This window comes from Balaenoptera acutorostrata, chromosome 9, assembly GCF_949987535.1.
Source record: "Balaenoptera acutorostrata chromosome 9, mBalAcu1.1, whole genome shotgun sequence".
NCBI classification, from domain to species: domain Eukaryota; kingdom Metazoa; phylum Chordata; class Mammalia; order Artiodactyla; family Balaenopteridae; genus Balaenoptera; species Balaenoptera acutorostrata.
Window position 1 is genome coordinate 27,227,378 of NC_080072.1, and position 23,694 is coordinate 27,251,071.

The 23,694-nt window shown below is 41.7% G+C and overlaps 1 long non-coding RNA gene across 6 annotated transcripts in view; it reads right to left on the minus strand.

The window, feature by feature from the left end:
• Positions 1-201: 201 nt before the first annotated feature.
• The window catches only part of LOC103002928 (uncharacterized), a 49,255-nt gene continuing 25,762 nt past the window's right edge, over positions 202-23,694 (minus strand). For all 6 annotated transcript variants that reach the window (XR_009009318.1, XR_009009319.1, XR_009009316.1 and 3 more), the window contains 3 exons: positions 20,953-21,071; positions 10,063-10,225; positions 202-870 (listed from right to left, as the gene is read on the minus strand). This is a non-coding gene — a long non-coding RNA (uncharacterized LOC103002928). The remainder of the gene's footprint in view (positions 871-10,062; positions 10,226-20,952; positions 21,072-23,694) is intronic.

Genomic DNA, 23,694 nt, shown 5'->3' on the forward strand with positions numbered 1-23,694 from the left:
AAGAATCCCTGCTAAGAGAACACAGCCAAGCCTTTCGCACAGTGAAGGGAAGGAAACCAAATACTGGATTATTGCTGTAATTGAGAAATAGCCCCCAGGTATTTTGAGTAGATGAGTTCTTTAGCCACTACTTTCAAATGATAATTTATAGCTCTTTTTGTTTTTCTGAACGTATTTTATTAGGCTTTGGCTTTCAACATTTCAAATATAATAATGAAGTTGAGAGTCCCTGTTATTAGCTTCCAGTGGCCTTGAGAAGTCTGCTTCTGTGACCGAGGTGATGATGGCAGACTTGGCAAGGAGCTGGGAGGTTCTGGTCAAACCTTCAAAACCAGCCTGGAGTAGAGGCCACAGACAGACGGCACAGGTGAGAGGAAGCATAAATTCTACGCCTTCGCTGCTCAGACTCCGCTTGGCCTGAAGGGCCTCCCTCTGTGGGGGGCTCAGAGGCCCCCTGGGCTGGCGGATTTATGTCAGCAAGAGCAGCGCAGTAGAAAGAGATTAAGAACACTTTCAAAGGGTGAGGGAGTGGGCTGTTCCTCTGGCTGAGCGATCTGGGACAGAGCTCAGTCTGTGAGGACCTGGGCTGCTGCCAGTGAAGGGAGTAGGGCAGGCCTGAGGAATGGAAGGTCACCGGCCAGTTGGGTGTTGTGATAATTATATCCTTGTTTCCTTGAAGGTACCAGCGTCCTTGATTTTCCAGCTTCAAAGAGAGCTGCCTCTGAAGTAGGGGGACGTTCACACCTGCTTTGCTGCAGTGATTTCTGCCTTCCTGGCTGCAGACTCAACAAGACAACAATAGTTCTGTGGACATTTTCAAGGCCACGTTCATAAACCAGGCATGGGAAGCTTCTCTTTCACCCTTTCTTCCTAAATGAAAATGAAAAATTAGTGTACCCCATGAAAATTCAGCAATGAACCCAATTTAATGGTTTTACTTTAAATTCAGATACTTAGGAGGTTAGGCACTCTAAATCATTGCCCCACTACCCTTATCCTTGCTCCCTCCGATTCTCTCCCCTCCCAAGGGGACTATCACAGGATCAGACATCAGGTAACTGCTAGAGGTGTCAGTATACAATAAACTGGGAATGTTTTGGTTTTTTCTTTTCCTCTATCCCATTCGTCTTCAGAGAAGCTGTGCCAACAATAGTTAAGAAGTACAAGCTTAGTTCTACCTTCCATATTTTCCTTATGGCACTTAGATTTCCATAAGTCCTTTCAAGAGGGGAGAGAAGTTGTTGACATTGCTGTTGTCTTAAGTGGTACTCTGCTTGTCTGCCTGGTGCAGAGAATAGGATCTAAAAGTGGGCTCTCCACTGACTAAATATATATTTGCTGCCTCCCACCTCTTCTTTCTACTGATCATCTGGACCCTCCCATCATTAAACGTGCAAATTTAAAACCACATTTTAATTAATAAATTCCCTTTGTTAAAGAGCCGATGACTGGTTTCTGGCACATAAAACTTTTCCAGGAGGTAGACTGGATATTACACGTAACTCCCTAAATCCTGAGTTCTAATGTTTCTCTGGAAACATTGCCATCAGCTCTGGAAACCAAACCTTCCTTCCCTACACAAAGGCAGGTGCTGGTCAAAACCTGGAGAGTAGAAAGAGGGAAATGTAGTCTATTTTTGAAGCTAGTTCTTGTTCTGACCCTTGACAGTGATAAACGGTGGTCCCATATACAAAATATTCCCTAACTCTTTTCAACTTTTGCTCTGAGATTGTGCAAATACACAGTGTTATGTTGATGAATTCCCAACTTAGTGATATATAAGTAACTAGAGTCTTTCTTCATTGAAACATGCAGTCTCTGTCTCTCTTCCTCTCTGCCTCTGCCCTTCTCTTTCTCTCTCTATCTCCATTGTACTAAGAGTTTTCCACTTCCAAAGATCAGGAGTAATGACTGCTATGATACCTGGGAGGAGCAAAACCTCCTCCCAAAGTCTGCTTCTACCTGTCACTCGGGACCCTGGGATTCTGAGCTCTTGCCTGTGATTTAATAATGAGACCCAATGGGGCAGCCCAGGTGCTGTATATCATACCCTTGTTGATTGCCAAGGGAACATTTAATCTGTTGGCTTTATTCAGTTATGCTAGTCTGGCAAACGTACCTGGAGCTATAAATTATTTAGATGTTTAATTTATTTGGTGTAGAAGGAACTCTCTTATACCTTAGTTATCAAATAGCAGAAGATGAAAAACCACTTTGCTGGCAAATCATAAAAACTTTAACAGACTTGTGCCTTAAAAAGCAAAAGAGACTTTCCTGACCTTAAAAGTATAACGGGGATCCAAACAAGCACTGTTAACACATTATCCCCTGAGATAAAAATTATGGTATAAATTCCTTCGGATTATAAGTGAAATGTGAAACAAATGCTTTCCATCGGATGCTAACAGATAAATACTCTGAAGTGAGTACAAGTGTAAACTGCCAATGAGGGGTCAGAAGGGGCCTAGTAGGGGTCTTTGTCATAGTGCTCTTCTCTGTTATAATGTACTTCCATTATAAGGACCCAGGTGAGGGAGATATTTTAAATTGTAGGAAATATGATATAACCTAAACCTTATTAGTATACAAAATTACTAGCTAACAACGAAACATGTCATTGTTTTATTTATTCTTTGACCTTGTACTTAGCACATTTCATTAAAATAGAAACTCAGCACATGTTTCATTAAAATAGAAACAAATAGCAAAAAGATATTATCTTGTGGAACAACCACTATCACATCAGATTAGGTCTCCTACCCTCCAACTGTTTCATCCATTCTCTTGATGAAAAAGGGTTGATCTGAAGCAAAAATAAACAATCTATAGCAACACAAAAATATAAACAATAGGAGTACAGAAATTCTTTGTAAATGTTTTCTAACTGTTTTGTTTCAAAGATACTTCTGGAATCAGGTGACATTACTAGGCTTTTGTTTACCATCATCCAAATATTTAAACAATTTTCCTTTCTCAGTGGGAAGCAGCAGAGTTTTTAAGCTAAGAATGCTATTTCTGCAGTCAAGCAGCGTGGGTTTGAATTCTTGACTTTTATTAGCTGTGTAACGTTGGAGAAATTATTTAACTTCTCTGTGCCACAGCTGTCTCATCTGTACAATAGGGATATTATCTTCCTCATAGAGTTCTTATGTGGTGAAGTACATAAAACAGCACCGGGCATATAATAAATGCTTGATAAATGTTAAATTGTTGCTACTAATCATCCACTACGTGCTTTGGATTCATTTCCTCATATTCATATAATAAACAATTCTATGAGTAGTTATTATTCCATTTCACTGGAGAGGACATTTATTCCTGGACCCAGAGTTAAGCAGATATAATTCAAACTCAGGTCTGTAAGTCTCTGTGGCAGGTTCTGATTCCTGATGCCGACTCTGAGACAGAGATCTTGGTGCCGGAAGCTTAAGGGCAGTGCTCGGGGGCGACACCTGTGGGCCAAGGGAGAAGGTGCTCTGTGATGCAGCACACGTGCATCACCCTACAGGATGAAAGGCCACCCTACCAGAGCTCCAGTACTGGCCTGGCCCTTCAGAGTTGGACCCCACTGGGGCAAGGGGTTGGCCTGTTAGTGGAATCTGCAGTCCTTGCATGTAGCCTGCCCCCAACAGGGGTGTGGGTTTCGGCAAAGCAGCTCTCTTCAGCCAAAGGCTATCTCCAGAGAGGGTCTCTGCTGAAGAACCATCAGTAGCCAACACTCCCAGCAGCTGGAGGCATAAGCACTTCAGTCTCGAGGCGGGGATCTAAGCAGTGGATCAAGGGGTCCACACCGCCTCCATCTTTGGAGGGTGTTCAAGGCCATCTGATGGCCCATGGCGGTTGTGATCCTACTTCTTTTGCCCAGAATCTCTCAGCGCCCGTTCGTGTTGGGGAGTCCAGGAAGCATGTGGATGGACTGTTTCTGTGAACTACAGAAGGTGCTTGGTGACTTGAGACAGCACAGCTGCTGCTAACCAGCATCAAAACCAAGTAAATCACCCATAGGAACTGGCTGCCGTGGTTTATGGTCTGTACAGCTGGCTATAAGAGTGGTCATTTGAAAATGCTTAAATAGCACAAATTTTAAAAAATCCAATCTTCTAGCAAGCATTTTTTATGGTGTTTATGTCATGATCCATAGGCTAGAACTACAGAATTTTAAAACCAGAAGGGGCCTGAGAGATCCCACTCCTCCATTTGGGTTGGGTTGGCGGGGAGTGATTTAGTCAAGGTCACACAGCAAGTTAACAGTTACACACAATGGGATTGGGACCATAAGCCTGAAAATTGATATTCTCAAGTAGAGGCTAGCTGTTTGCCAACTGCAAAGAAATTATAAAAACAAATTCTTGGCTGAAAATTTGAAAGGATAGGTTTGGAATGTTATCTTAATGCACACTACAATCTTGAAGTTTCTTGTCCTATCCTAGATAAAGTACTGTGTTTATATTTTATTCATTTCCATGCAAAATGGCTTCTAAAACTAAATGCCAAGAATTCTCACTGACATTGTGTGGTTCGCATTTCATTGATTATATTTTGTTATTTTACTATTTTATGATTAAAACTGTCCTCTACTCCTAGCACTGTAGTTTTTCTCTATATAATTGATACAATGACAAATACTGTGTGGTGCTGGCAATCTTTGAAGAAAGAATTTTAGATTTGAGAGTGGAGCCTTATCTTAAAATTACTTTCAGAAAACATATCAGACACATGGAGCTGTCAGGTTTAAAACTGTATCACCAATTTTATGTTAACTTATTATCTCAATATTCTCTGGCACATGGATACATCCATAACCACGAAGATTAGTGCTTAGTCAAAAAGAAAAAAAAAAAAAAGCTGTTAATTTTTCATTACCCCCTCAGTACACTACCTGGCTGGAGTTAGACATTTAAAAATCCCATATGATTGTTCAGCTCTTCAGAGATGTTAACCCTTAAACTTCCAGCAGAAAACCTACTGAACAGTGTTTGACAATTAGGCATAGTGGCAGTTTAGAGTTGAGGTTCAGAGCACAGATGGCAAATCCATACTTCCTGGGGTCAAAGCCTAGTTTCACCAGCTGGATGACGTATGAAGTGCTTAGAACAGTGTCTACTCACAAAAGTGCTCAGTTGATGCTGTACCATCAAAATTTGCTTTTTAAACTACAGAGGATTGAGCCATTACAAGGAAAGTTAAAGATGAAGACTTAAAAACTAGATACACCTAGTTTTCAATTTTTGACGTGTTCAATTCTCGTTGCTTACAATGGAGCTCCTAGGTGAAATAGAATCATAAGCCTAGTTAGACCATACGTTCAGATTCTAAAGATTTACTCCACAACCTGATACACATAATACATGAAACAGTAAATTCCCAATTTTTAACTAGAAGACATTTGAGTCTGGAAGTCATTGTTCTAATAGTGAGCTCTAGAAAATCATTCTCAACTTGCAGCTCCATGAAAGCAGTGACTATGCCTATCTCGTTCACCACGCTATGCCCAGGACTTTGCACACTGCCATATGGTAGGAATTTATATGTGTAGAATGACTGACTGACTGACTATAAGAGGCAATGCACTTTATTTTTTTATAATTGCTTTACATTGTTGGGTTAGTTTCTGCTGTACAACAAAGTGAATCAGCTATATATATACATATATCCCCATAACCCCTCCCCCTTCAGCCTCCCTCCCACACTCCCTCTCCCACCCCTCTAGGTGGTCACAAAGCACCGAGCTGATCTCCCTGTGCTATGTGGCTGCTTCCCACTAGCTACCTATTTTACATCTGGTAGTGTATATATGTCCATGCCACTCTCTCACTTCATCCCAGCTTCCCCTCCCCACCCTGTGTCCTCAAGTCCATTCTCTACATCTGCGTCTTTGTTCCTGCCCTGCCACTAGGTTCATCAGTACCGTTTTTTTAGATTCCGTATATGTGTGTTAGCATACGGCATTTGTTTTTCTATTTCTGACTTACTTCTGTATGACAGACTCTAGGTCCATCCACCTCACTACAAATAACTCAGTTTCATTCCTTTTTATGGCTGAGTAATATTCCATTGTATACATGTGCCACATATTTATCCATTCATCTGTCAATGAACATTTAGGTTGGTTCCATGTCCTGGCTATTGTAAATAGTGCTGCAGTGAACACTGTGGTACATGACTCTTTCTGAATTATGGTTTTCTCAGGGTATATGCCCAGTAGTGGGATTGCTGGGTCATATGGTAGTTCTATTTTTTAGTTTTTTAAGGAACCTCCATACTGTTCTCCATAGTGGCTGTATCAATCTACACTCCCACCAACAGTGCAAGAGGGTTCCCTTTTCTCCACACCCTCTCCAGCATTTATTGCTTGTAGATTTTTTGATGATGGCCATTCTGACAAGTGTGAGGTGATACCTCATTGTGGTTTTGATTTGCATTTCTCTAATGATTAGTGATGTTGAGCATCTTTTCATGTGTTTGTTGGCAATCTGTATGTCCACTTTGGAGAAATGTCTATTTAGGTCTTCTGTGCATTTTTGGATTGGGTTGTTTGTTTTTTTGATATTGAGCTGCATGAGCTGCTTGTATATTTTGGAGATTAATCCTTTGTCAGTTGCTTCTTTGCAAATATTTTCTCCCATTCTGTGGGTTGACTTTTCATCTTGCTTATGGTTTCCTTTGCTGTGCAAAAGCTTTTAAGTTTCATTAGGTCCCATTTATTTTTGATTTTATTTCCATTACTCTAGGAGGTAGGTCAAAAAGGATCTAAGGCAATGCCCTTTAATTCATAGAATTTTAGAGTTAGAAGGGGTCACCTGCTAATGATGTCACAAATAAGGAACCTGAGGATAAATGACTTAGAACTAATTATATGATTAGCTGTGAATAGAACCAGGATCCAAGATGTTGACTTCAGGCTTTGGACACTCAAATAAGTGATTGCCTTCTGCAGTACTTTTGCAAAAGGTATTCTTAGAAACACCAGTCTCTTGGGATATTCATGGAGTAGAGTGGAAGGAGTTGTTCTGTGGGCAAAAAATTGGGGGAAATGTGGGCTTAAAACAATTAAACTGTGGATCTCAGCATTTGGAAGAGGGTTTGGCCATAACGCCACCCCCCCCTTTTTTTTTTATTGGAGTATAGTTTCTTTACAATACTGTGTTAGTTTATGCTGTACAGCAAAGTGAGTCAGCTATATGTATACAAATAGCCCCTCTTTTTTGGATTTCCTTCTCATTTAGGTCACCACAGAGCACTGAGTAGAGTTCCCTGTGCTATACAGTAGGTTCTCATTAGTTATCTATTGTAGACATAGTATCAATAGTGTATATATGTCAACCCCAATCTCCTAATTCCTCCCACCCCCCCCTTTCCCCCTTGGTATCTGTACGTTTGTTTTCTATGCCTGTGTCTCTATTTCTGCTTTGTAAATAAGACCGTCTATACCAGTTTCATAAAACCCCTTTTGAAGGGAGCATATTTTGGAACTGATGGTCTATGAAACCCATAGGAGAAGGCTGACCAGTAGGCTTCAGCAAATACTTATCATGCACCTACTTCATGCAAGTATCATGATAGGAGCTATACAAAGAGTTAAAGTGAGTTAGACACCAAAGAGTTCCTGGGGCGTTTATTGGTGGTGGGCGTGGGGTAAGAGCGGTGGCAGGGGCGACAGCGTGTTATGAAAAGGCACAAATAACTTCAGTCTATGTCTGAATTTGGGAAGTGTCATGAGAAAGCCTCAAATAAAATGCTATGGGGATTCAAAGGTCAGAGTTCCATGGAAGAAACAGCATTTGAGATGAATCTTGAAAGATGGATGTGAACTCCTTTAGTAAATGTCTGCTGACTTTTGTTTAGCTGAAAATGACTTTATTTTACTCTTACTTATGAAGTGTAGCTTTTCTGGATGTGCAATGGACAGTTATTTCCCTTCAACACTTTGAATAATTATTTCACAGACACCCTGCATCCACAATTACTTTTGATAAGCCTGACAGTCTAATTCTTAGTCCTTTGCAGGTGATCTTTCTTTTCTCTCAGGCTGCTTTTTAAGGTTTTCTCAGTGTCTTTGGCGTTTCCCTATAACATGTCTAAAGCATAAATTTCTTGTTCATTTATCTTTCCAGGGATGTGCTGTATTTCCTAGATCTGTGGGCTTAGGTCTTTCCATCGGTTCTGAAAAACTCTCAGCTACAGATATTATGTATCTTCCATTCTCTCTATCCTCTACTTCCAAACCTCCAATTAAATTTATATCAGAAGTTCTCATTCTGTCTTCCATATCTTTAAATTTCTCTTTCATATTTTCCATTTCCTTCTTTTCCTAAGCTACATTCTGGATGTTTTCTTCAGATATTTCTTTAATTCACTAAGTATCTCTTCAGACATTTAACATGTTTATTAAATGTTTATTTTCAACCATTTTATTTTTGTCTCTTTTTTATTCTTTTTCAAATCTACCTGGTCATCCTTTGATGGTCCTTTGTCCCTTGGTTATCTTTGGTATTCCACTCCTTTTTTTTTTAAAACTTTTTAAAAAAATTTATTTTATTTATTTTTGGCTGTGTTGGGTCTTCATTGCTGTGCGCGGGCTTTCTCTAGTTGTGGCGAGTGGGGGCTACTCTTTGTTGCGGTGCGTGGGCTTCTCATTGCGGTGGTTTCTCTTTGTTGCGGAGCACGGGCTCTAGGTGCAACGGCTTCAGTAGTTGTGGCGCACGGGGTTAGTTGCTCTGTGGCATGTGGGATGTGGGATCTTCCTGGACCAGGGCTCAAACCTGTGTCCCCTGCATTAGCAGGTGGATTCTTAACCACTGTGCCACCAGGGAAGTCTTTCTTATTTCTTTAAATTTGTCACACATAGGGCTTCCCTAGTGGTGCAGTGGTTGAGAGTCTGCCTGCCGGTGCAGGGGACGCAGGTTCGAGCCCTGGTCTGGGAAGATCCCACATGCCGTGGAGCAACTAGGCCCGTGAGCCACAACTGCTGAGCCTGCGCGTCTGGAGCTTGTGCTCCGCAACAAGAGAGGCCCGCTCACCGCGATGAAGAGTGGCCCCTGCTCGCCGCAACTGGAGAGAGCCCTCGCACAGAAACGAAGACGCAACACAGCCAAAAATAAATAAATAAATTAATTTAAAAAAAATTTGTCACACATAGATATTCTATGTTAGAAAGTCAACAAAATGTAGAGATGAAGAGTGCATACTCTAGAACCAACTGCCTGAATCCAAATTGTAGTTCTACCACTTAAGAAATGTTGACCTGGAACAAATTACTTAATCTCTCTGTCCCTCAGTTTTTTTCCTTTATAAAATGGGGATAACAATAGTACTTGCTTCACAGAGTTGTTATGGGAATTAAATAAGTTAAAATTGGGGGAGAAAAAACTTTACAATAGTGCCTAGCACTTAATAATTGAGCTATACACTTTTGTAAATGAAAATATATATCCAAAGTTCTTGGGGTCTAAACTAGATGCTTGTTTTTCCATCAACTCACTCTCTCTTGGTGGTTTGCCTCCTTCCGTGTTCTTAGATTTGAACTCAAATTTGATGGCTCTTAATGGCCTACTATGAAGATTTGTATTTGCTTCTGCTGGGAGCAGAAGGAAAACACCAGCCTGAGACACTTCACCCCTTTCGGAGTGTCCTGGCCTAACGCAGAAGTGGCAGACCTTTGGCTTCCCCACTTTCTGATGCTTTAGAGTTCATACCGTGCTACAATGGCACTGGCTCTTAGGACAACCCAGTTTTCTTATTTTCTTAGCACTCTTGGCTCCCAGTTCTGGTTTCAGCTCATATTTGAGGATAAGAGCTGTCCTAGACAATTACTTTACTACTTACAAGCCCAACAGCCCATTTAAAAAGTGATCCAGGGAATTCCCTGGTGGTCCAGTGGTTAGGACTCTGTGCTTTCATGCCGTGGCCTGGGTTCAGTCCCTGGTTGGGGAACTGAGATCCCGCAAGCCGCATGGCCAAAAAAGTGATCCAGTTCTCTTGTAGTTGGAAGGCCTTCTGAGTATCTAGTTATCTATACTGCCAGAAGCTACCTCCTGCTTTGAACCAGTCAGAATGGGTTACCTTATGCTGCAGCAACAAACAACCTCCAGTGGCTTAGAAAAACAAAGGTTTATTTCCCATTTATGCTACACATTCATCCCAGGTCAGCAGGGCCTCCGCTCTGTGTGATTCTTACTCAGGGATTCAGGCTGATGGAGCTTTGACTATTGGAAGAACATCAGTCCTGTAACAGGGGAGAGAAAATACAGTGAATCATACTCTGGCTGTTAAGGGCTTCCATCTGGAAGTGACACACAACAGTTTCATTCACTTTTAATTAGCCAAGGCAAGTCCTAGGGCCACACCTAACTCCAAGGAAGTGCTTAGGAAGGAAGAGAACTGAAAATAACAGTGAACGTCATTAACAATTACTACATGTTTTTTTCACCTAATATTATAAACATTCTTATGTTCTTATATAGATTTGGTAACTAATTTTTAAAAATATTATTATGAAGCTCTCAAACATAAAGACTTAAAAAGAATATTATAATATAATAATACACTTCAATTAAAAATGGATAAGATGGTAAATTTTATGTTATGTGCTTTTTACCACAATTAAAAAAAAACTTGGATTAACTACAAATCATTTTGTTCTGAGGATTCTGGTACATTTGTGTTATAACAAGAAATAAACATAGCATTTATTTTCTTTAAAAAAAAGTTTTATACCTTGAGGGACTATGAAGTGAGCTCTGGAGAAAGAGGGCAAAGGGAAGCTGCCTTTGAGAAGTGATGAGTCTGGGAGAAGACATTGCCTGTCAGGAAAGAGTGCAGGATCATCTCGAGGGGGTATGCCCCCTGCCTCCTGGCACTGCCTGGATGGGCAGCATCTAGTGGGGAGCGGCTGCTCATGCTCCCAGCGAGGCCCAATCCCAGCCTCGCCAGAGTCCCTCCTGGGCCCCAGGTGTACCTGCTCAGCCTGGAACAGACGGCAGGGGTTTGACCTCTTTTGCACATCGCTACTTATCAGCTCCTAGAGCAGGCCTTGGCAGCTGGTAGGTGTTCAGTAAATATTTGTTAAGTAAGTGAATGATGGTGATAAGGCAGGGCCTTGGTGTTGTATAAGACCCCTGGACTTCTGCATGAGCCTATGGACTGCAGAGAGGGAGGCTGTTACCTTTCTCACAAGCTTGGCAGGATGAGGACTTGGAGTCGGAACTATGTTGATTTAAGGAAAATAAGTGACATCTTGCACACTTGTCAGGCAGCTTTCTTTTTAACTGACTATTTTCCTGCATCCTTTATAGTATGTTATGTAATACACTGTATTTGCAAATAAGTTATATTTGCAAATAAATAGGAGGTATTTATTTACTAATGGATAAAGAATTTTCAGCATGTTACTCATGAACAGAATGAGAGCTGTATCCTCCCCACGGACAGCCTTGGGTGTGAGTAGAATCTATGGTAAACCAACAGGGCACCCCACTTGCCTTACCGGGGCTTTGAGGCCACGGCTGCAGCGGAGGTAGTTAGAGGGTGAACACGGAAGGCTTGCGTTCCACTCCTAGCTCTGCCACCACCACATGGTCTCAGGTAAATCCTTCAATCTCTTCAGTGAACAAGTGTTGGGTTTAACGGTCCCTAAGAGAGGGCTGGAGTTCAGCCTATATGCACTGGGTCCAGCCATCCCAGTCGTCTCCAACTGGTCGGGTATCTACTATCCACTGGTTAAATGTTTTGAATGTCATTCCTACTCTCAGGTCTCTTCCATGCGAGGACAAGTCTCTTGCAGGTCTGCAGGAGCCAGAGGTAATCTGGCTTCTCAGAAACAGAAGAATCACAGGAACTCATCCAAAGCATTAGCTTATCCTGATTATAAATATTACTCCTAATGACTCCAGAAGCAATTGCTATGCGCCATATAAAACTGTCTTCTTATCACTGACTCTGTGCTCCAGTTTTCCATTTTCTAACCTCCTCTAAACCTTTTCTCTGTTTACTGTAAAGTAATATTTTCCCTGGCTTCAAAACATGTGGACACATTCCCCATAGATGTGGAAAATAACAGGAGGCTTGAAGTTCACCTGAAGTTCACCAGAGCACCTGAAGTTCTCTCTTGGAGCCTCCCTGTTGCTCCTTGGGAGAAATCAAAACACAAAAGGAAGGTGCTGCTGTAGCCAGGCAGCCAAGGAGTAGTATGTGTTCCCTCATCTCCCCATACCTTTGCTAACGTTGTTTCCTTTTCCTTTTCCTCTCTACACCCTTTCTTCTGGTGAGCTTCTACCCACACTTCGATGCCCCAACCTATGGTTATTTTACTTCCATTACACTTGTACACCTCGCTGTTACAGAACTTAGCACTTTGTAATATAAGTATTATTTATAAGTGGACTTCCCAACTTGGAGAATCTATAGCCTCTGGAAAACCTGTGTTCTAACATCTAGCACGATACTCTTCCTTTTCTTTACAGTAGGTCCAATATTATCACCTATGCTCCTTTGGTCAGCCAGTCTGAGTCATACTGTTTGCCAGAACACAAAAGCAATGGCAGAAAGGGAGCCCAGAGCAGAATAAACAACATACACATCAGGACGCTTTCAACTCAGCTCACCAACTGGAAGCAGCCGCGGCACCGCGTGTTAAGAACACTCAGAATGGTTTCTTTGCTCTAGATCTCATTGGCTGACAGCAACTGATGACACTCAAAAACTGGGACACCCACTGCAATTTTATTTTGGAAAATATCTCAGACATAAGTAGTGTTATAATGAATTGGTTTTGAGGGGGTAATCCTGAATATTAAAAGTATTTCCTGGTATTTGATGCTAAGAAGTTCCACTCTATCAACAGTAAATCTCCTTTATTTAAATTAGCTCGAGAGGCTTTCTGTTCCTGTGCCACCAGGCGACCCTATGCAAATAGTACGCCACCGGTATTAGTCAGTGTTCTCCAGAGAGAACCAAAAAGATGTCTATATATACACAGAGAGAAACTGCAAGGAATTGGCTCACATGATTGTGGAGGCTGGCAAGTCCAAAATCTGCAGGGGTGGTAGGCCGTAGGCTAGAGACCCAGAGAAGAGGTGCAGTTTGAGTCCAAAGGCAGTCTGGTGGCAGAATTCCCTCTTCCTTGGGAAAGGTCAGTCTTTTTTCTACTGAGGACTTCAACTCAGTGGCAGAAACCCACTCACATTATAGAGGGTTATCTGCTTTACTCAAGTATTTAAGTGTTAATCTCAATTAAAACAATACCTTCACAGAAACATCTAGAATAATGTTGACCAAATATCTGGGTACTGTGGCCTAACCAAGTTGACACAGAAAATTAACCATCACACCCCTCATCTCTAATCCTTACCAGTGGCTGCCTTGAGCACCACGTTGCAAACGATTCTGAAGTCACGTCCAGACTTAACAGGAAAGCACACTCTTATGAACTAGTAATGTCTGCTCTGAGCACAGAAGAGAGGAGAGGCAGCCTGTGTCTTATATTTTCTATTCCTACACTAGAAGTTTGGTTTGTGTTTATTGAATGAACAAGTGACAAATCTTGCCCATTTTGCCTGTAAAACTAGGACTAACCGTGATTCAAGATGTGTTCAGATTGAATTGTTTGATATCAACCAGGCAAGCTGAGCAAATTGTCATGCTCCCTGTGTATATGCACAAGAATGCTCCCAGCAGCTTCATTATCAACATCCCCAAACTAGAAATAACCAGAATGTTCACCAACTGTACGTGGTAGATAAAAAATGTGCTTTAATAAATATGAACTACAGCTACATACAACCTGGATGACTCTTACGAACAGGAGGTTGAGCAAAAGAAGCCAGACACAAAAGAACAAGGCATTAATTCCATTTATGAAGTTCCAACACACAAAATTCAGCTATATTCTATGTAGATGCACATTTAGGTGCTAAATAATTATTTAAAAAAGCAAAGAAGTGATTCCCATAAAAGTTCTGATAGTGGTTATCTCTAGGAGCATGTGAGATGGGGGGGAGAATTCACAATATTATACTTCTTGACTTGGGTGTTAACTTTAAAACAACATGGTAAAATGTTTTCTCTGTGTGAGTGTTAAACAATCAAAAAGTTTAAATTTTTTCCCTAAGGTCTCCTTATGCCAGTTCCTAAAAAGAGAAAACGGGCGGGTGTGGAATTAAAAGAACCCTCAGCTAAAATTAGTCAGTACAGGCCTGTAGGGGGAGCTCTTGCGCCCTCCATGCCTCTTCAATTACTCCAAACCGGAAGGGACTACCCCTACACCTCTCCTGCATCTCCCATAGGAACGTGTTGCCTACTGCGCTATCCAACAGGAAGAAGAAAACTTCTCTCCCTGAAGGACAGCCCAGCCAATCCGAGACTGTAGCAGTCCAACCAATGAGAAGCCTCCATACTTTGGACTCCCAGCTTCCTCCAATGGCTCCTTGGTTATTACAGGTCCTCCCAAGTCTCGCCTTTTCCCTATAAAAGCTAGTTTCCCTTCCTTGTTCCCTGGGTTTGCCTGTGGTCCTCCATAATTCAGTATCCCAGGTTGCAATTCCTCTGGCATTAATGAACAAACTCACTTTGCTGGTAAAATAATTGATGCTATTGCATTATTCAAGCTGACACAGGGAACCCCAAAAAACACTGGCCCAATCCCCATTTAGCCTCTGTCCAAAGAGGCCAGTGCATTCACTCTCCAAACTACCTCCCCCCTAGTGCCTACTTTAGACCCTTTTCTGTTTTGCTTTTTCCCCCAGAACAAATGTCTCCATTTTAGTAGTGGTTAGATTTACAGTATAACAAATTTAACAGTTGAAAGCCCTAAAATTCATCCTCAGCAAAACTTGTGAAGCAGCTGCAAAAAAGATGAATGTCACTCATGGGATCAAAAGCCTAGAAGGATTTCGTGGAAAAGTTCAGCAGTGTGTGCATGCAAAGCCTATTCTAAACAGAAGGCTCTGTTAGACGATAGTGTCCCTCTGTCTCATTATGAGCTGGAAGTGCCTGGGATAACTGGGCTTTGGAAGGCTGCTGGTTCTTATGCAGAAATCCTGGTACAAAGGGCAGGCTCTCATGATCTGCCTTCCAGGATCTTAGGCTTAAAATTCAGAACTGAGCTTCAAGAGAGTTAGAGAAAAGGCAAAGTGATTTTAAGGGCAGGTGCTGGAGGTTTACTTTTTCCTCTTTTCATAGCTTTGAGTACTTAGAAATTTGTAGTTAAATATGCTTTCTTCCCTCTGGAAAACAGATTTCCCTGCTCTCTCACCTCTGCCTGGGGAATAACAAATTTCATATGGAAACCTGAAAACCCAAAGAGAAATATGCAATGCTTCAGACACCTTGTGTCGGACTGGCTGGCACAGACCCTGGTTTGGGTCAGGCTGTTTAAGCTTCTCTGGAACAAGCATTTATCTACCGCAGGGTCATTTTATAGGTCCATTAAATCTACATTTTCTCTTGGGCTCCTTTCCTCAGCTCCCCTCAACCCCACTCTAGTCACACACTCTAAAAACCCCCCTTAAGCCCCAGAAATAAATCTCTATAAACTGCCAAGCGTTCAATCAGGCTTTTACTATATCTCTTTGTAATTAGAATAAATTTACTGCTCAGAGAGATGGGGGGAAATATGCAAGGTACTCCTTGGATAAATATACTGCAGTGAGAAAAGTAGAGGCTCTGTAAAAGTTATCTCTGTGAATTCAACAAGAATCAAGGTCACTGGAGCTGCTACATACCAGGGAATGTTAATTAATGGGCCTGCAGCTGGTGGTACCACTTGGCCACTCTGCTCCAGCTGCTTGCTCCATATTTCTCTCGTTTGGAGGACCATTCTTGGATCAAATCCCATCTCTTTTTTTCCTCCAAGTACAAAAAGTACATAAGTCTATCCTGGAAGGATGCCAACCTTTCAGAGCACTAAGCTAAGTGTTGTTTCTTAGCTATTTTTATCTCCTTTTTAAAGAGAGGTCACTCTATCACCTCTGGAGCTGGATTACTTGCAATCGGTGTTCAAGCTGTGGCCTGAGGTCACCGTTCTGGCACTATCCACAGGGAGGTGTCCTGAAGTTGTAGAGCAGACGGGCACTTGTAACTTGCCCTCAAACTAAAGCGGAAGGCACCTGAAAAGATGCACTTATCTCTCTCCTCACTACACAGTCTACATTTTAAGCAAGGCTGAAGGCAAGGTGAAAATGCAACCCAAGCACTCAATGGCTCAGAGCTGAAGAGGGAGAGAGAAAGAAACAGGAGAAAAGAAGAGAGTCTGACAGAAGAGGCAGAAAGTATCAGGGTAGTTTATACCATTTAAATCTCTGGGAAGCATTAAATGAGACCAGGCATGTAAACCACTTAGCACAGTTAGCTGGGACACAGGCCAGCTATTGGTAATTAAAATAACTCCAGAGCTGAGGTAGAACAGACGTGTACAACATGGACCCGTCCCTGCACTGCCTTGGGACTGTATTTAGGCAGTGCCTTACTCTGGTTAAACCTGGACTTCGGAGCCAGAAAGATCTGGTTTTATGTCCCTGCTCAACCACTTAAGTAGCTGTGTGTCATTTGACTGCTTAGTTATCTCTTTAGATCTCACCTTTCTCATCTGTATAATGGGGCTAATTATAGTATCTGCTTCAAGGCTACTGAGCAGATTTAATGAAATACAGCATGTGGGACCTTTAGCACAGTGCTTGGTACATGTTAATCTCAATAAATACTCGTTGTAACTGGGGCTCTTATAACTGTTTTCATAGGTCAGCAAGGGAAGAATCAGGAAAAGTGTTTCAGGAAAACAGTTTGCCTCTCTGGGTGGGTGAAGATGGCTTAAGAAGAGCAGTTTTTCCAAAGCAGTGAAAATGGTCCTGCTTGCCTCTATTGCAGCGGGGCTTGTTTTTCTTCTCATTTGGAAACTTTCTTTCCTTCAGTGTTACATAGTGAGGAGACTGGGCGTTCTTCCCACAATGACAGACATGCAAATCTTGCCCAGAAATAACAGGGAAAATGCCCGACTCTGCTTCTTTAAGGAATTCTCCAGGTAACCATAAGCCATAGACTCCAGGCTCAGGGCCCTGGGGATGGCTGCACCCACTCCCCTCAAGCCAGGCGGGCTGTCTTCCACTTGGGCCAGTTCCTTTATGAGAGAGACCCAGCTTTACTGAGCCCTTTTTAAAGGAAACAAGAACGTTCTAAAAAATTGGGAAATGTTCTCCATTACTATTTCCAAACTGTAAAATGATATTTGGGCCTTTTAAAAGACTTGGGAAATTTTCTGAAATTAAGGAATATGGATTTAAAGGAAGCCTTGGGGGATTAGATTTTTCCTTCTCTTTGAAGCATTTGAAACAACTTTAATCTGCTTTCAGAGTGCTATGCAATTTGGCATGGCATTCTGGTAGAGTGTTGTTGCCTTCTTCCTGGAACTGATACTTTTGTGCCCCTTTTAAAACCCATCTGGAGAAATGCTTCGGGTATAAAAAGACACTTGAATTTAAAGAACAAGACTATTCAAGGTAAAGGAATGGCTTCTAAGATGCTTCAAAGAAATTTTTAAATTTCTATTTTGGGCAAAAGAAAACTAAACAAACAAAAATCTAGTTGGATATACAGCCACAAAGATTAACTATTCATACATAATTTCCTGCTTGTTGTCCTCCTATCATATATATATATATATATATCTATATATAAAATATGTACTTTACAAAATGCAATTGTATATACTCTCATGTAATACCACTACTCTGGGAGGCAAGTATTATAATTCTTATTTTACTGATAAGGAAACTGGGGCTCAGGGAGTTCAAGTTTTGCTTAAAGAAAATATAATGTGGCAAGAACTTGAACTTGGGATGCTAGGTTTTAATCCCAATACCTTTTCCACAACACCTCATCACCTTTAACCTGCCATGTGGTCTAGGCAGCCCCAGTCAATCTTTGATGCCTCAGTTTCCCGGTCTGTGAGATGAGAATAATACCTCTGGCTTGCTTTCAGGGACTGGTGGATAAATTTTCCAGGGCCAAGTCTATCTATGATGTGACCAAGATTTCCAGGAACAGTGTATGATAAACCTGAATGAAATACAGTTGTGCCTCAGTATCTGCGGGGAATTGGTTCCAGGAGCCCCCGCAGATACCAAAATCTGCAGATGCTCAAGTCCCTGATATAAAATGGCGTATGACAGTGAAGAGAGTCAGCTGGAGCTATCCAGAGGTTTCCCATCCGTGGATACGGAGGGCAGATTGTTCACTCTGCTGAGCCCAAAGGAATATTGCTAACACCCTGTCTACCCCAGGAATGCTGCAGAGGTCTGCAGGAGATGCACTGTGAAGATTTAAAATGACATTGGTTGCAAAAGACAAGTGCAGAATGGTTACAAAGCTGGCAGGTGGCCTGGAAACTGCAAGCAGTTGTGAATAGCTCATTATCCCAGGGGCTGGAGAACCTGCAGAAGGGGCAGATAGGGAAGCAAGGGCACACATTGGTCCACCTGGGGCCTTAATTCCCCGAAGCTACAAAGGAGGAGATAAGTGTATCATCAAAAGGAATGAAAACTCAACAGCTATGCGATTCTAGAAGAATATATAGTTTTTAAATGTCTAGGAAAATAATACATTTCTCCTTTCTATTTATTTATTTAGTTATTACAAAAGTATATTTATTCATTGTCAAAATAATAGAGAAGTGTAGAATGAGAAAGTGACATTCCCTCTTTCGTTTGCTCCTCCCCTAACTCACTCACTAAACTCCCCTAGCTCCCAGACATGTACTCTGTGTCCCCTAAAATGTTTTCCATTTAAATACTATGTGTGTGTGTATTTCAGATGCATGTCATATGGATTCACATATGTGTTTTTAAATGGAGTCTCATAACACAGAGAGTTTTGCAACTTGCCTATTTGTTTAACTTTACAATGTATCATAGATACTTGCTCACACAGACCTCTCATTCCCTGCCCCCAGCTTTATTGAGATATACTTGATGAATAAGAATTGTATATATTTGAGGTGCTCCACAGGATGACTTGGTATATTTATATATATATATATATACACACACATACACACACACACATTGTGACATGGTTACCAAAATCAAGCTAATTAACATATCCATTACCTTAAACAGCTACATTTTCGTATGTGGTAAAAAGCTCTACTCTCTCAGTAAATTTCAAGAATACAACACAGTATTAGTAACCAGAGTCACTATGCTGTCCATTAGCTCTCCAGAACTTATGCATGGTGCATAACTGAACCTTTGTACCCCTTGATGAGTATCTCCCCATTTCCTCCAACCACCGTTTTAATCTCTGCTTTTAGGAGTTCAACTTTTTTAGAGACCTCTCATTTTTTTTAAAGCATGGAGAGGATTCCTTTGTATGGATATACCATAGTTTATTTAGCCCCATTTCTATGGGTGGAGATATAGGTAACTGCTGTGTTTTTCCCCTTAACATTAACAAATAATGCTTCAGCAAATAATAATGATGGTTTATTAATATGAAAGGAAACAATCTAGGGATAAATGGGCTACAGCAAATTTGGGAAAGATAGTACATAACAAAATCTTTACCCATGAGCCCAGTGTGGGGAATCAGACCCTTCTCCGTTTAGCTCTTCATTGTGTCAGAGCGACAGCTGACACCGAAGAAAGAACCCAGGAAAAAAACAAGTTAAAGAAAGGAAAAAGAGGGCTTCCCTGGTGGTGCAGTGGTTAAGAATCCACCTGCTGATGCAGGGGACACAGGTTCGAGTCCTGGTCCGGGAAGATCCCACATGCCATGGAGCAACTAAGCCGGTGTGCCACAACTACTGAGCCCACGTGCCACAACTACTGAAGCCCACGTGCCTAGAGCCTGTGCTCCACAAGGAGAGAAGCTACCACAATAAGAAGATCGCGCACCGCAACAGAGTAGCCCCCACTTGCTGCAACTAGAGAAAGCCCGCACGCAGCAATGAGGACCCAACGCAGACAAAAATAAAAAATAAATAAAAATTTAAAAAATATATATAGAAAAAGCAAGGAAAAAGAAAACACAGCAGGATTTTTGAGAGGTTGGGTGAACTGAATTAAGGATCATTATCGAGTGTACAGAAACCCTGTAGAGAAACCGTATGATTATTATAAAGTTCAGATTGGTGGCACTGTAAGAAGGAAAATGATGGCGAGCATGAGAAAATGTGTGAGCATTTAGTCTCCATGTCAGTCCCCACAGGATGGGGGTTGTGTCTTAGTCCTTCATAGCCGCCATACCTGGCATAATTCCTGACAAGTAAAAGGTGTTAATAAGTACTTGAAGAAAGAGCAAGGAATACTTCTCCCCAGAGGACCAAGCCTTTTGGACATGAGCCAGCAGAACCTACCTGAATGTAGATAAATCTTGATTTGTGACTTTACAAATAACTTGAAAATTTAAAAATATTACCTTGAGTTGAAAAGCACTAAGTTAACAAATAGTTTCACTGAAAAGCCTCTGTTTTGTAATTTACCTGACATGTTTCTCTGCTTACAGTTCTTTGTGTTTTAATTTGTTGCCTGCTCAAAAAATGTATTAAATTGTAATTGGACATTGAATTAAAAAATTTTTTAATTGACCTTATTTTTCTTGAACCCACCACTAAGATGTTCTGTGTCTAGTTGCGTTGTGTCAGTTGGCTGGTTTCTGCCTCTTGGCTTCAGCATTCATGTTCCTAAATGAAGTAAAAAGAATCAAGTGCCCCATGGCAGGTCTTCAGTCTCGTTAACTGAGAATTCAACGGAAAAGTTTAAGACATATCCTCTGTGTGATGGTCCTACTGATTGGGTAACTATGTTCCAGTCGACCAGAGATCAAATAACTTGACTTGGGTGTGTGTGTACATTCCTCAAGATATTTTTATGAGAAAGGGATAAGTGAAAGATAAGCAAACCGATATGAGGGATTTACTTTTAAAGGAGAGAGAAAGAGAGGAACCAGCTTGGTCAACCTCACCTTCTACATCAGGGTCAGCAATTTACCAAAAATACACCAAAGGGAAGATTGCCAACCCCTGTTCTTCATCAGTTGAATTCTCCAGAGTGGTAATCCATATTCATTATGATCTTGACATACTAGGGAAAGAAAGATTGAATTAAATTCAGTAGAATTGCTGGAATTATATTTCAATGCCCCACATATTCATTCATTCCATAAATATGAGCAAAACCACTAGATAATCAGAAAGACTATTCTCTAGTCATTCTGAATCATCAGGATTGTCCTGCTGAGTCTTTTAGTGAGTTCAGTGCCCTCCGTCCCCCCCAAAAAAGCCCCGCTGAATCCTCTTTCCCCATCCCAGCAGAAGCTCTAGTTCATGATGAGACATGCTTAAGAGTGTTTGAATTGGCTTATGGATAGAATTATCTGCAGGGAGGTGACCCAATGGTATTGTGAAAGAGAGAAGGAATAATCTGTTTAGGAAGTCATTCTTTAAATTGTCATTTTGGCAGGGTAGCTCAGAGGGTAGAGAACTGGAGTGAGGTCAGCAGTCTTGGGTTCCAGGCCTTTATTTTTATAATGCTGTCTGACTCTGGGCTTCAGTTTCTTCATCATGAAATGAAGAGTCCAACAAGGTGACCATGGCACAGAGGATTGTGCCTTCTATTAGTGTATAGGATAAAGGATGCTGATAAAATCATACTAAGATAAGTTTCCAAATTCTAAAGACGTAGGATTCTTTATAGAGATGAAAACAAAATCCTGGGGATTCTAAGGGGACTCTTCTGGGACACCAGTCCTGGGGCGGATTTTTTTCCTCCAAATCAGGTGTTCCTTGTACTCAGGGATTCCGGTGAGAGGTCTCCTTCCTTAACTAGATCAGCTGTAAACCGTGTCCTTCCTGAAGGCTATGATAACCTGAAGTTGGCATCAGGGACTCCGAGCTATAGACCTGGCACAGGGTCCTACGCCAACAGTAACATTCTTACTGCTCTGCCCAGAGGGTTCTCTATTTGTAGCCCTCTGAGCTCTGTGAGGCCCACCCATCTGAAAAGGCAACCTCAGGCCCTCTCAAAGAGAAGTCTTTCACAGGGCTGTTGACTGGGGTTGAAAACTGAACCCTGGCCCCGACTGAAGCCATCATTTGCATAATAATCATGACCAATTTGGAGGAGTTAAGAAAGCCTCAAGTCCAGGAGCTCTTCACTTTTGTAACCAGTCACTGTCAGGCAGGTGGTGCCTCTTGTTATCTTTCGGTAACTTTAGGTACCTAGAGTTGTTCTAGAGGAAGAGAATCTTAAAGATGAATTTTCTGAACTGTTTCTCTAATCTGATTAGATTTAAAGGCACTAAGGACTGTATTTCTTGTAGTAAAGAGGATGCTGACGGTCCATGGTATGTTGTGGCAGCAGAGCTACACGAAATAAGATCACTGATCACTGGATACTCCTAAACAAATACTTGTAAAAGGCAAGTTTCTTCAGAGGAAATCCACTGCTGCTCTTAAAGGAAAGAGTTGTCCCCCCCACCCCAACCCCCCTTTCCTGATAAGACAAAGACTTAATGCTACCCTGAAGAATTTGGCTTTGGAAATGGCCGGTTTCACTTTGCTGAAAGCCCTGAGGCTGGGAGCGGCAGCCTGGAGGCGGTACACCTTGTGTTACTTGGCTAGGAGAAATCCCTTGAGGCAACATGAAATGGTGCCTCTTTGGGTCATTTGCTTTTCTCCTGTCTCTCCATCCTATTTTTAAGAGTCAGTAGAATACTGACAACACCATCACAATAGTGATCACTCACATGGCCCTTGCTACGTGCCAGGCACATAGCTCTTAGGCCGTAGACAGATTCATGTTTTTAATTTTTACGACAACCTTATGAGGTAGGTATTATTATTAATCCCATTTTACAGTTGGGGAAATGGAGGCAAAGTCAAATAGATACCAAGTAGGGACGCTACCAAGTACCAGGATCATGGCGAACTTGGGTGATGGACAGGTCTGGACTGAATCCTGGCCATGCCCCTCAATGGTGATAGGATCTTGGATTGGACCCTAAAACTCTCCCAGCCTCTGCCTCTGCATTTGGACATGGGAACGGTAACAGCTCCTGCCTGACAGAATTGCTGTGAGATCGAAATGGGTTGATAAACATTTGGTCCAGGGCCTGGCACATCCTACGGGCTCAAAAAATGGGCTTCCCATCCTCTGAGATGCCGATGTGCAGTCATTGCAAATAATATTTTTTCCCAGTTTATAGCTTGTCTTTTCATCCTCTTTGATGAAGTCTAATTTATAGATTTTTTTTTTTCTTTTATGGATTGTGCTTTTGGTGCCATGTCTTAGAACCCTTCGTCAAGCCCTAGATCCTACAGATTTTCTCCTAAAATTTTTATAGTTATGAATTACTTTTTTTTTTTTTTTGAAGGGCTCTTTGAGGCCTCCAATTCTTTTTTTTTTTTTTTTAATTTTATTTATTTATTTATTTATTTATTTATGGCTGTGTTGGGTCTTCGTTTCTGTGTGAGGGCTTTCTCCAGTTGCGGCAAGCGGGGGCCACTCTTCATCGCGGTGCACGGGCCTCTCACTATCGTGACCTCTCTTGTTGCGGGGCACAGGCTCCAGACGCGCAGGCTCAGTAGTTGTGGCTCACGGGCCTAGTTGCTCCGCGGCATGTGGGATCTTCCCAGACCAGGGCTCGAACCCGTGTCCCCTGCATTGGCAGGCAGATTCTCAACCACTGTGCCACCAGGGAAGCCCA